We start from the raw sequence: 14,553 nt of genomic DNA on the forward strand, positions 1-14,553 counted from the left end.
CTGTATTTTTTTCCACTTCTGTTAGCAATATATGAATGATCCAATATACTCACCTACATTTAGTGTTGCCACTACTGTTCTATGTTAGACCTTCTAACCAGTATGTGGTGATATCTCACTGTGGTTTTAATTTGCATTTCCCTAATGTGCTTGTTTGCCATCCATATAGCCTCTTGAGTAGAATGTCTCTTATACGTTTTGCCCATTTACCATTTAGACTGTTTGATTTTTTGACTGTTGAGTTGTGAGAAGTCTTTATATTTTCTAGATACTGGTCCTGTTTCAGATATATGGTTTGGAAATATATTCTTCCAATCTGTGGCTTGTCTTTCCATTCTTTTAATGGAATTGTTGGGGAGAAAGTATAATTTCTCCTCAGCGCTCATAAATTCGTAGTTTAAACAAACTTCAGTAGCAAAAGACAGATTAACAAGAGAAAAACAATCAAGTTTATTACATGCACAGTGCGTATCACTCAGAAGAAACTTCAATGAAAGGTAACGCAAGGGAGTGGCTTAGAACTCTGGTTTATATAGAATCTTCGATAAACAACAATATATTTTAGAGAAGCGACCTGACAAAGAAAAGCAGTTTTAGGCTTCCAGAGGCAGGGAGCTGTGGGAAGTTAAATATATGGAAAAAAACTAATGGAGTAAGGCCATTATAATGGAGTAAGCCATCTCTGAGCTGACAGGTTGTCTCCAGAAAGAATTTATACCTTCTCCTTACGTGGAAAGCAGGAAGGATAGACAGAGCTCTTCCTTTGTTGGCTGTTTCATGATTGCCTTTAGTTCAACAATATTTGTGTCACAGAGGCATGTTTTGGGGTGACATCTTCTGGTTTCCTTTGGAATATTTTATGGAGCAAAAGTGTTTAATTTTGATGAACCACCTTATCAATTTTTCTTTATGTATAGTGATTTTGTTATGAATTCCAGTAACTCTTTGCCTAGTTCCAGGTCCCAAAGATCTTGTTTTGTTACTTTCTAAAAGTTTTATAGTTTTATGTTTTATATTTAGGACTGTGATCCATTTTGAGTTAATTAGTATATAAGATGTGATATGTAAATCAAAATTCTCCCTCTTTTCCCCTTCACTCCCCCTTTCCCTTTGTCTCTCTCTCTTTCTTCCTCTCTCTCTGTCTCTTCCTCTCTCTTCCTCTTTCTCTCTCTCTTTCTCTCCTGTGGGTGTCCAACTGCTGTGGCACCATTTGCTGAAAAGACTATCTTTTTTCTATTGAATTGGTTTTGGGTCGGCCATAGCTGTAATCCCAGCACGTTGGGAGGCCGAAGCGGTCAGATCATTTGAGGCCAGGAGTTCAAGACCAGCCAGGCCAACATGGCGAAAACCCATCTCTACTAAAAATACAAAAAGCTAGCCAGGCATGGTGACACGTACCTGTAATCCCAGCTACTCAGGAGGTTGAGGCAGGAGAATAACTTGAGCCTGGGAAGTGGAGGTTGCAGTGAGCCAAGATCATGCCACTGCACTCCAGCCTGGGTGACAGAGCAAGACTCCATATAAAAAAAAAAAATGGTTTTGTACCTTTGTCAAAAATCAGTTGTTAGTTGGACATGTATATATGAGTCTCTTTCTAGATTCCCTGTTCTGTTCCATTGATTGATGTGTCTATCTCTCTGCCAATACTGTCACACAGTCTTGATTAGAGTCACAGAATAACCTACTACTATTTTTATTATTACTAATTTATTTTACATATATTATTAGGTCTAATGTTAGTATATTATACTAGTTAAAAATCTGTCTTTACATCAAATAGACTAATTCCTGCTGCCATGTATTTTTTCCCAAAATTGTTTCAGTTATTCTAGTTCCATTACATTTCCAAATACATTTGGAATACTTTTATCTATATCTATAATAAATCTTGCTGGGGTTTTAGTCAGAATTGAATTAAACTTGTATATCAATTTGGAGAGAACTAACAACTTCGTTGAGACTTGCAATCCATGAACATAACAGTATCTCTCTCCAGATCTCTTAGGTTTCTTATCAGCATTTTGCAGTTTTCATCACACAAGTCCTGTACATGTTCTTTTATCTACACCTAACCAGTTCATTTTTTTAGCAATTCTAGATAGTATTGTATTTTTACCTTCTTGCCTTATTGCTGATCTTAGGGAGAAAGCATTTAGTTTTTTACCATTAAGTGTAATGTTAGTTAGAGGAATTTTTGTAAAAGATCTTTATCGAGTTAAGAAAGTTCGCCTCTGTTCCTAGTTGTCGGAGAATTTTTAGACATGAATGGCTGCTGAATTTTGTCAAATGCTTTTTTTTTATTTTTGCTTTGATTGATATTATCATGTGATTTTTCTTTTTGAGCCTGTTGCTGCGGTGAATTGTATTGATTGATATTTGAATATTAAACCGGCTTTGCATCCCTAAAATATACCTCACCAGGTCACTGTGTATTAGGTTGGTGCAAAAGTACTTGCCATTTTGGACCATGAATTTTGAATCATTATAACTAGGCTCAAACACATCTGTATTAATCAAAATAAGAACTATTACAATCAACACAACTTTGCCAACAAGAAATAAGTTTGTTTATTTCTGTAGCATAAAAATCTATGCTTTGAATTCAAGGAATTTTTGGAAAGCATTTTTCTGCATCCTGCTGGTTGTGGCAGCGTTTTCCCTGCAAAAAGTTGTCGAGATGCTTGAAGAAGTGGTGGTCGGTTGGTGAGAAGTCAGGGGAATATGGTGGATGAGGCAAAACTTTATAGCCCAAGTAGTTCAACTTTGGAGGCGTTGGTTGTGCAACATGCAGTCAGGCATTATTGTGGAGAGTAATTGGGCCCTTTCTGTTAACCGATGCCGGCTGCAGATATTACAGTTTTTGGTGCATCCCCTCGATTTGCTGAGCATACTTCTCAAATGTAATGGTTTCGCCAGGATTCAGAAAGCTGTAGTGGATCAGACTGGCAGCAGACCACTGAACAGCGACCATGACCTATTTTTGGGTGCAGGTTTGATTTGGGGAATTGCTTTGGTGCTGCTTCTTGGTCCAGCCACTGAGCTGGTCATCACAGATTGTCGTATAAAATCCACTTTTCGTCCCACATCACAATCCAATCGAGAAATGGTTCATTGATGCTGTGCAATATAAGTGACAACAAGCCAAAATGATGATTTCTTTGATTTTTTCACTCAGCTCAAGAGACACCCACTTACTGAGCTTTTCACCTTTCCAGTTTGCTTCAAATGCCGAAAGACCATAGAATGGTCGACGTCGAGTTCTTTGGCAACTTCTCTTGTAGTTGTAAGAGGATCAGCTTCTCAGTTGGTCATTGTTATTTCCCAATGGCCAGCCAATATGCTCCTCATCTTCAAGGCTCTTGCAAAACTTCTTGAACCACCACTGTACTGTAGGCTCATCAGCAGTTCCTGGGCCAAATGCGTTGTTGTTGTCGACGTATTACCCATTTTGAACTCAAATAAGAATATCGCTTGAATTTGCTTGTTGGTTAACATTATTTCCATAGTCTAAAATAAATGTAAAATAAATAGCAAGTAATAAGTCATTAGCAAAAACCACAAAGTGAGAAATGTCCATTAAAATGATGTATAACATAACCACATTTATTTAAGAATGTATTATGTATTTCTGTTTTTTTCTTTCTTTCTCTTTCTTTCTTTCTTTCTTTCTTTCTTTCTTTCTTTCTTTCTTTCTTTCTTTCTTTCTTTCTTTCTTTCTTTCTTTCTTTCTTTCTTCTTTCTTTCTTTCTTTCTTTTTTTTTTTTTTTTTTGAAACAGAGTCTTGCTCTGTTACCCAGGCTGGAGTGCAGTAGCATTATCTCGGCTCACTGCAAGCTCTGCCTCCCGGGTTCATGCCATTCTCCTGCCTCAGCCTCCTGAGTAGCTAGAACTACAGGCGCCCACCACCACGCCTGGCTAATTTTTTGTAATTTTTTTTTTTTTTTTAGTAGAGACGGGGTTTTACCATGTTGGCCAGGATGGTCTAGATCTCCTGACCTCGTGATCTGCCCGCCTCAGCCTCCCAAAGTGCTGGGATTACAGGCTTGAGCCACTGCACCCGGCAAAGAATATATTTCAATACAAATGGCAAATTCCAACAATGCACTCACCTAACATAATTCTTTTTTTTTTTTTTTTTTGAGATGGAGTCTCGCTCTGTCGCCCGGGCTGGAGTGCAGTGGCCGGATCTCAGCTCACTGCAAGCTCCGCCTCCCAGGTTTACGCCATTCTCCTGCCTCAGCCTCCCGAGTAGCTGGGACTACAGGCGCCCGCCACCTCGCCCGGCTAGTTTTTTGTATTTTTTAGTAGAGACGGGGTTTCACCGTGTTAGCCAGGATGGTCTCCATCTCCTGACCTCGTGATCCGCCCGTCTCGGCCTCCCAAAGTGCTGGGATTACAGGCTTGAGCCACCGCACCCGGCCACATAATTCATTTTTATATATTGATGAATTTTATTTGCTAATACTTTGTTAAGAAATTTTGTGTCCATATTCACGAGAGACATTGGTCTATAGATTCCTCCTCTTACACTGTCTTGTCTGATTTAAGTATCAGGATAATGTCAACTTCATAAAATAAACTGAGAAATGTTCCCTCCTCCTCTATTTTCTCAAAAAGTTTGTGTAGAATTGGTGTTAAAACTTTCAATAATGGACAGACAAAAATTAGCCTGGTATGGTGGCAGACACCTGTAATCCCGGCTACTAGGCAGGCTGAGGCTGGAGTATCGCCCCAACCCAGGGGGTGGAGGTTGCAGTGAGCCAAAATCACGCCATTGCACTCCAGCCTGGACAACAAGAGCAAAACTCCACCTAAAAAAAAAAAAAAAAAAAAAAAAAAAAACACCTTTCAATATTTGTTACAATTATCCAGTTAAATTATCTGGGACTGGAGATTTCTTTTTCAGAGAGTTGTTAAACTACATATTCAATCTCTCTTTATTTTTTAAAAATAGAGACAGGATCTTGCTTTGTCACCCACGCTGGAGTGAAGTGGCATGGTCATAGCCCACTGCAGCCTCAAACTCTGGGGCCCAAACCATCCTCCCACCTCAGCCTCCTAATTAGGTAGGATTACAGGTGTGCATCATCACAACTAGCTAATTTTTAAATTTTTTTGTAGAGATCGTGTCTCACTATGTTGCCCAGCCTGGTCTCAAACTCCTGGCCTGAAGTGATCCTCCTGCCTTAGCCTCCCAAAGCCCTGGGATCACAGACATGAGCCACCATGCCTGGCCTTCAGTTTTCTTAACAGTTGTAGGACTCATTTCAGGGCTCATTATAGGGATCAACCAAGTGATCTAATTCATATTGAGTGAGTTGTGGTAATATGTGTTGTTAAAGAATTGGCTCATTTCATCTAAGATATCCAATTTATGTGTTTAGTGTAGTTTACAGTGTTCCCTTATTATCTTTTGCTGTGTGTAGTGCTATCCCCTGTTCCATTTCTGATATTGATAATTGGTATATTCTTCTTTTATTTCTCAGTCTTGCTGAGGGGATGACAATTTTATTAATCTTTTCAAATACACATTTTTTTGTTGATTTTTCCCTGTTCTTCTGTTTTCTTTTTTGTGTACTTGTGCTCTTATTTTCTTTCTCTTCTGCTTTAGGTTGATTTTGCTCTTCTTTCTTTTGTTTTTTGACATTAGACCTTTGAGTATAGTTTTGAGGCCTTTCCTTTTTTCTAGCTGACGCATTTATTGCTATGACTTTCACTATAAGCACTACTGTAGCTGTGTCCCACACATTTTCATATGTTGTATTTTCATTTTCATTCACTCCAATATATTTTTCTTTCACTTGAGACTTCCTCTTTGACTCCTTAATTATTTAGGAGAATGTTAATTAGTTTCCAAGTGTTCGGAGATTTTCCTGTTATCTTTCTGTTATTGATTACTATTTTGATTATATTGTGGTCCAAAAACACCTTCTGTATGATTTCAGTTATCTTTAATTTGTTGAGATGTGCTTTACGTGCTATAAAATGTGACCTATCTTGGAATATGTTTGTGGGCACTTGAAAATGTGGATTCTTCTGTGGTTGGGTGGTATGGTTAATAAATATCAACTAGGTTCTGTTGATGAATGATTTGTTGGATTCTGTATTCTTGATAATTGTCTGTTTAATTGTTCTGTCCTTTATTGGAAGATGTGTGTCAAAGTATACGATTATAAATGTGAACTTGTCGGCCGGTCACGGTGGCTCACGCCTGTAATCCCAGCACTTTGGGAGGCCGAGGCGGGGGGATCATGAGGTCAGGAGTTTGAGACAAGCCTGACCAACATGGTGAAACCCCGTTTCTACCAAAAATACAAAAATTAACCAGGTGTGATGATGTGTACCTGTAATCCCAGCTACTCAGGAGGCTGAGGCAGTAGTATTGCTTGAACCTGGGAAGTGGAGGTTGCAGTGAGCCAAGACTGCACTACTGCGCTCCAGCCTGGGTGACAGTGAGACTCCATCTCAGAAAAATAAAAATAAAAATAAAAATAAAAATAAAAATAAATAAATGTGAACTTGTTGGTTTCTCTTTTCTGTTTCATACTCTACATATTCTGCAGCTTTGTTTTGGTGCATACACATTCAAAGATGCTGTGTCTTCTTGTTGGATTGTTTCTTTTATCATTGTGTAATGTCTACCTTTGTCTCTGGTAAATTTCTGTCCTTGGAAGTCTATTTTATTTGTTATTATTAAAGACACTCCTGTTTTCTTTTCTAATGTTTAACTAATATACTTTAATCATTTTACTTTCAACCTGTTTATATTGTTATATTTAAATTTTCATTGCAGACAGCATATAATTGGGCCATGGGTTTTAAATCCACTATGCAAATCTCTGCCATTTCATTGGTATATTCAAACAATTCACATTTATTTCAATAATTTATTTATATGACTTAAGCCTGTCATTTAAATATTTCTTTTCTGTTTGTTCTGTTTTTTATTTCTCTGTGTTTTTTTCTCCTGCCTTTTTGTGGGTTACTTGAACAAATTTTAACATTTTTAGAATTTTGATATATCTAGAGTTTTTTTTACTAAATTTCATTATGTAATTTTTTAGTGGTTGCTTTATGTATTATGTTACATATGCATAACTTATCAGTCTACTGGTATCCTCATTTTACCATTCAAAGCAGTTAAAAAATCTTACCTACTTTTGTACCTTCACTCTTATAATATAATTGTCTTAGATATTTCCTCCACGTGCGTTTAGAAATATACCAGTGTTCTATTTCTGTTTCCACAATCAAACATAATTTGGAAAACTCCAGAAAAGGAAAGTCTATTCTATTTATCCATATTTGTATGTACTAAATTCTTTCTTCCTTTCTAAACTTCCAAGATTCCCTCTTCTGTCTTTCCCATTCTGTTTAGACAACTTCCTTGGCCGTTCTGTCAGGTTAGGCCTGCTAATTGCAAATTATTCTAGTTTTCTTTATCTAACAGTGTTTTCCTTTCCCCTTCATTTCTAAAGGATATTTTCTATGGATATCAAACTCTAGGTTGATAGTTCTTTTCTTTCAGCTAGTGAAACGGTCATGTCCTTTCCTTTTGGTCTTTATGGTTTCTGATGGAAAACACACTGTCTGAATCATTTTTCCTCTATAGGTAAGACTGTGTTTTTTTTCCTGCTCTTTTCAAGACTTTTTTCTTTAAGTGTTTGTAAGTTTGACCATGATATGCTTTGGTATAAATTTCTTTGTTTTTTTTCTGTTTGTGGTTTGTTCAACTTCTTGAATCTGTGTCCTTTTTGCTATATTTTGGAAGTTTCCAGCCACTACAGCCACTCTTTCTTTGAGGATATTTTAAGCATTGCCCTTTTTCTCCTCTCTTTCTGGGATTCTAGTGACACAGATACAAATGTTTTATTTTTTGTTATAGTTTCGCAGTTGCCTAAGTCTTTGTTTTTTAGTTTATTTCTGTTGTTCAGATTATTTCTATTATTCTTCCTTCCAGTTCACTGATTCTTTCTTCTGCCTTCTCCACTCTGCTGTCAAGTACATCCTTTTAGTTTTTGATAATTTCAGTTGTTTTATTTTTCAGTTCTAAAATTTTTATCTGATTATTCTTTGTATCTTCTGTTTCTTTGTCAAAACTTTTACCTTTTGTATTTGTTTCAACCATGTTTATAATTGCCCCTTGGAGCATTTTCATGACAGCTGCTTTAAAATCTTTGTCAGATAATTCTAACATCTCTGTCATCTCAATATTCGCGTGTATGAATAGTCTTACAAAAATTCAGTTTGAGATCTTCTTTTTGCTTTGTGTGACAAATGATTTTCAGTTGAAACCTGGACATCTTAGGTATTATGTATGAGGCTCTTGTTCTTATTTAAACCTTGTGTTTTATCTGGCTTCTTCTTACACCACTCCAGCCGGGAAAAAGGGGCGTGCTGCCTTGTTACTGCCAGATATGGATAGAAGTAGCTCCTGCTCTTCAATGAACCTCCATTGGTTTCTGCTACCAAACTGACCTCCACTGATATCTTCCTGGCTAGGAAAAATGGAAAAATGGAGCAGTTTGTTGCTGCTTTTATTGTGGTCTTCACCAGTGCTTTAGAAGTTAAGGGATAGCAGGGTAGCCTTGTTACAGCTGGACAGTTTTGAATGTTCTCAATCTCCACCAAACCTCCTCTCATACTACCTCAGTGGAGAGGGAGATGGATACCTCATTATTGTTGGGTTTGGGGTGGAAGTCCAGACTGTCCGTTTTAGTCAACATAGACACTGCATGTAGGGTAAGAGAGGAATCTTGCTAACCCCCGACAGGGATGAAACTTCTAGATTCCTACTCAGACTTCTTTTACACTGCTCTGGGGGCGGGAAGGAGAGGGTGTTGGAGTATCCTGGCAAGAATCAGCCTCTGGGCTTGCCACTTTGCCTTTGCGGGTGTACATGGGGATGGGACCATAATTATTTTCGTGGTGTTCAAGTAGAGCAAAATGGTATTGCTTTCTGTCTTTCTAGGCTGCCCCTTTCTTGTTCCGTTGACTAGAGAGAACAGCCTTTTGTTGGAACTTTGTTTTTTTGTCTGAACCAGTTGGCATTTCTGGGTTGCAGGCTTCTTCAGCTCCGAAGTTTTGATGTATAAGGTAAAAATTAAAAATCCATGTCATTCCTTGAGTCCTTCAGTCTCTAGCTAGTTTTTCATCTTCTCTCAGCTTTTCAGTCTCCTTCAATGTGTTTGGTATGTAATGAGGAAGGATTTTAATTGTACCTAGCAGGGGGGTTAGAAAAAACTATGTCTACTCCATCTTTCTAGAAGTAGTGAAAGTCTCCCATTACTTTGTTTCTTTTTAAAAATTGTTTTTAACTGGGAAGGCAGCATACAATTTTCACATCAGATTCTTTCAGAAAGTTCAGCAGAATTATACAAAACTAATCATGAATTTAGTGTTAAAAAGGAAACCTTCAGACAGAGAAAATATCTCTATCTGTAATTTATTTTTTAATATCCATTTTACTTCCACGTTCCAATTTCCATCGGTTTGTTTCTTGACAAGTTTGTCTCTTTTAGGACCTGCAACATCTCTGTTTAGTAGTGAGCTTTTCTCACTTAAAAGTACTTACTGAATGACTCCCACCTGGGAGTCATGTCAATTTCCTTCACTGATGTTCCCCTGTGCCTGTCAGAAGGCCTGGCACATACTAGGACTTAATAAATAATCTGTGAATAAGTGAATGAGAACTGGGAATTTAAATTTTTATGTAAATGAATGTGTCATCTACTTTCTTGTTTTGCTGAAGCATGGGGCTTAAGTTCCAACCAAGCACTCTTTAAACATGTGCTTAGGACACTAGCAGATTTCTCCAGAATTTTGCAATCTAGAAAAAAAGCAATTTTAATTTCAGGCCCATATGTAAATTTTTAGTTTATGGTTTAGAATTGCATTATTTTGAATTACAAATGGGAAGAACAACATGATGGTTCTCACGTGTGTGTATGTGTGCATGCACATTCACTCCTATCGTTACTAAAGTAAGTCACCTGAAGGACATGGCACAAAAACAACTGGAAACCATTTTTAGTTATGTTTCCTAGATGCCTGAATCTTTTTTCAGATTTTTTTCTATTAGACAAGTCACAGTTTGATTATCTTTGAAAGTCATTGTTATGTATTGTGTAGTGTATGTGTTTATACATGGAAAAGGGGCAACATTAGTCCATCATTTTGGGAAGGCACTGAATATAATGTTAAATTTTTTGCAAACGTAATCATACTTTAGATATTCTCCAATTATTGCAACATTTTTAAAAAACAAAGTTAAAGGACATGGTTCTTTTTAGTGCCACTCAGTATGCTGTTTCAGTACTAATAATGCTTGCTTTCCTGCTTGGCTTTAAATTCTGCTTAAGGAAATTGTGAAAAATTGAATTCACTCTACTTTGGTTAGAAAGTGTAGAAATGTTCGTACATGGGAACTTTCACTGCCTGCTAGAATGGAAATTCATTGGGGAGGGGGAACCATGTCGTTTTACTACCTAAGAGCTGTTGACACAGTCCCTGCATCTTTCAAAGGCATCTTTCATGCCACACGGGCAAACTGTAGCCAGAGAAGAAACAGAAAGAGCCCTTCTCACATATGTCAATCTCAAAAAACTTGCACAGCAGCTGTGCTAGGTACTGATGAGGATTACTATAGACCCAGTTGCAGGGTTTTATGTGGCTAAAGAGACAACTGGCTTTCTCAGGGGGGCACTTTGTTGGAGATTGCAGCTTAGTGCATCCCCACTGTTGCTAGAAGACGTTGTGACCATGTAGTAGAAAATCAGTGCCAGATAAAATCAGAAAGTAGCAAAAAGCAAGAAGAAAACTCAGAGTTTTTTTAAATCTTAAAGTGAGAGACGAAAACAAATGTTCTGGGCTTGTTTCATTCACTTGTAAGGAAAAGGAGACAGATGAAGGGATGCCTTTAACTCAGAAAACTTGAAGGGCTTTCAGTCTTTTCATTTGAGAACCATTTGGGTGTGTTGAGAAAAAAAGTTGCAGAGTAGGCATGTTCAGACCTTTATTTGCTACATTTGGTAGGAAAGATTTTTTTTTCCCCTCTTAACTACAAGAAGCCAGAGTTTTCTGTGCAAACGAAACAGGCGTTGCAAGAATCAGATTCACTTTGGACGACTCTTCACATTCCAAGTCATCATTGCGTTAGGCAGCACAATTCCATCTCTGGTTGATGGGCAGAAAAAGTGGGCAGCTTGCCAGGTAGACGTTTCCATGACTCCCAGCCCCCAAAGGTGATGCGTTTTTCAGCTAATTCAATGAAGAGTGGGCTGAACTTTGGGTCTAAACGAGACAATAGCTGCCTTCGCAGTATCAGCAGAATGGTTGATGGGAATGCACTCTACATTTGGCAGAGAATCATGTGACCTTACGACTGAGATTTTGTGATGGTGCCAACGGAGACTTGGAAAGCAGCAACCGTCCTGACTTTTTTCTTCTTTTCTAACATGGCTCAGAAAATGGTGGATCTTAATACTTGACTTTAGCCAGACTCAGCAAGCGACTGAGCTTTGAAGCACAACTTCGCCTTTATTCTGGGTTTTTGGCAGGCCACCAGGAGGCTGTCCCTTTCACGCCTGATAAATTCTGCTGCTTATCTCTAAATAGAAAAAAAAAGAAAAGAAAATAATAATAGAATATTGAGGCATAACAAGTGAATTCCAAAATTGTATGTGCTTTTTGTTTTTTTATTTTTTTGCCTTTTCTGACTGCTGATTTTTATTTACTTTTTATTTATTTATCATGATTATTATTATTATTTTAGGTTACTACCCTTTCTGCTTGTAGAAGAATCCAAGTAGTTGGGTCTTTTTTGTTTTTTGGTTTAAAATGAACAGGCATTTGAACTGGGCAAACAGGACGACAGCAGCAGTGAGCGTGAGATCATTGCATTGCAGCAGTGTAGCAAACTGGCACCCTGCCTTTGCACCCCTTTGGTTCAGGAGACAAACGTGTGCAATCCTCATTTCTAAAGTCAGCACAGCCTGGAAGGATTCCTGGTCTCTCCCACCTTCTACCATTCTGCTGCCAGTGACGGCAAGGATTGGTGTAGCTTCTGCGCAGTGCTTTGTGCCTGGAATACCGAGAAGGAAGAAAAAGAAGACAAGCACCCTGGTCCTTTTCTAAGAAATTACAGGCGCCCTTGAAGAGAAAATCTGAGTGTGTCCTACTACATGCAAGAGTGCTGGAAAAAAAAAAAAAAAAAAAAAAAAAAAAGAGACGTTCCTGCTCAAAAACAAAAACAAAAGCAAACAAACAAAAATCCAAACCAAAACAAACCAAAAAAAGCAAACATTGGCTGTATAACTACAGAGACATCGGGCTTTGTAAAGCAGCTTTTTAAGGCAGCATAGCCAAATGAGCCTTCTTTACTTTTATTATTTCAAACAATATGGCATAATTAGCAATATATTGCATTTGGTGAAATCGCACCTTTCATATCAGGTATAACTTTTTTTGTTGTTTTTTCTTTTAAAGGCTACTGTTATATAAAAGGGGATCCTTGAACTTTCAATTTACTCTGATGTAACTCATAGCCCACTTTACTCTTATTAACTTTTTCCTTTTCCTCTCTTGCTCTAATTTTGATTAGAATAGAAACTTAAGTAAAGATGGAAAAATCTCTATGAAAAAGACAATACATGTTTTTATGTGCGATATACACAGAAGTTTTGGAAAGGCATTAATATATCTGTGCTTTTTGTGTCCAGTATTAGTTTTTGCTAAGAAAAGTGAATGTTTAGACCTAGTGGGTAAAAAAAGTAAATCTTTAATGTGACTTATAATTTGAAATGTGAAAGAAGAAACTTTTTAAACTAGTAGAAAAGGGTTATATTAGAATATGCATTAAATTACTGATAAATAAGATTACTTTTGGGGAAGTTATACTCAGATTATTTACAGAGATTTCAGTAGAACAAAAATAGGAATGAAAAGAGCATGTTCTTATTTGCTAGGTAGAAAACAAGCTTCTTTCATAATAATAAGCTCTTTTAAAATACATTTTAAAAGAAGTACTTGTCCTAGAGCAGTTGCAAAACGCATTGGAAATATCAAGTATATTAGTAGAAAAAGTACATACAAACTTGTTTTAAGTTCAGAGCAATGTATTGGCTCAGCAGATAACTGCATTACATTGTAATTATTTTGTCTGTTTCTAGAAGTAAATTGCTAAGCAATTTAAGCATTTTATCAAAAAAACAGTTTTTCCTGGTTCACTGTGAAAGGATTAGCAGATGCATTCCAGCTATTTTAGTTTTGATAAAAAATGTTTCTAAACAAGTGTAAAAATAATTTTTCAAAGAGAATGCTTTTGAAAAATTTGGCATATACCAATGAAAACTATAATTTGCATACTAATAATTAATGTTATAATATTTTGATAAAAATATACTTTGATAATCTGTTATGCTTTTAAAATCATATTTTATTATATTAAAAATATGTAGAGCAAACAATGAGAAATATAGAACTGATTAATTCTGCCTTTGTGTTTGCTATTCTATGAACAATTACAGGAAATTGCACAATCCCTATATACTGATAACATTCAAATAAAACATTTTGTTGATTATTGTTCACTAATTATTTACAAAATAGCTCTCGTTCCTCCATGCTGTCTCAGCTAATGGTACACCAACTTTCACAGGCTTAATTAATATTGATAAACCTGTTTCCATGTTTCAAGATCCTTTAGTTTAAAAACATTATTTTAAATGTTATTTTTAGCAGTCATTAATCTCTACTCTCTTAATTATCTTATTAAGCTCCATGCCAAATCCAAATCTCTTTTCAGCTTTCACTTCATTGTGCAAAACCTAGTCGCGTCTTTAACAGCCATCGTCCTTTCACTTTCAAAACTGTTACTGTGAAAACAACAGCAACCAAAATGAACGCATAAATGCAAACTATGAAACCACTTTATATGTCATATGAGTAGCCGGGGTGGGGCCCTATGAGTCTTCCAAGCCTTTAAAAAAAATTACTTTAAAAGCTTTTGCCCATTTTGATATCGAGTTTTCTTCTCGATCGTCTACCCTCATTCCCACTATCCACTCAGATGCTCCTCCTAGACAGCAGTTGTCTGATATTTCTCCTTTTGTGGTTGTTTTAGGGAAAAACTTAAAATGGATATGAAAAGTGAAGAAAGTGATCATAGGAGAAAACCATTTCAGGTAAAAATAAAAAACAAAGAACAATTAATATGTAATATTTTTAAAGAAAAACAACATTATTTGACTGTGTTTTGTTATAAGAATTCATTTCATATTCTTTATGAGTCTAGCTGTTGAAATTTTATTGATGGTTTTCATTTGAAAATGTGTACTATGATCTGCCTTTGTGAAAAATTTCTTGTGGTCAATTGGACAGTTTGTGTCCCATTGAATATATGTCTGTGTATCCATACGCTTAAGATAGGTACAATACGGTTTACTAGAAAGCTATTTAGGAAAAGAAAAAAAATATGTTTTCTTATTTGTTTTACCATATAAAAGGAAGTTAAATCAGGAGGAGAGGAATAAGGTCATGTTTTTTCATCTTTTT

The 14,553-nt window shown here is 36.6% G+C and overlaps 1 long non-coding RNA gene across 1 annotated transcript in view; it reads left to right on the top strand.

Moving 5' to 3' along the window:
- The window catches only part of LOC104672378, a 119,108-nt gene extending 104,906 nt beyond the window's left edge, over positions 1–14,202 (top strand). The window contains exon 3 of the long non-coding RNA XR_749387.2: positions 14,123–14,202. This is a non-coding gene — a long non-coding RNA (uncharacterized LOC104672378). The remainder of the gene's footprint in view (positions 1–14,122) is intronic.
- The last annotated feature ends 351 nt before the right edge of the window (positions 14,203–14,553 follow it).

This window comes from Rhinopithecus roxellana, chromosome 13 (genome assembly GCF_007565055.1).
Source record: "Rhinopithecus roxellana isolate Shanxi Qingling chromosome 13, ASM756505v1, whole genome shotgun sequence".
Lineage (NCBI taxonomy): Eukaryota > Metazoa > Chordata > Mammalia > Primates > Cercopithecidae > Rhinopithecus > Rhinopithecus roxellana.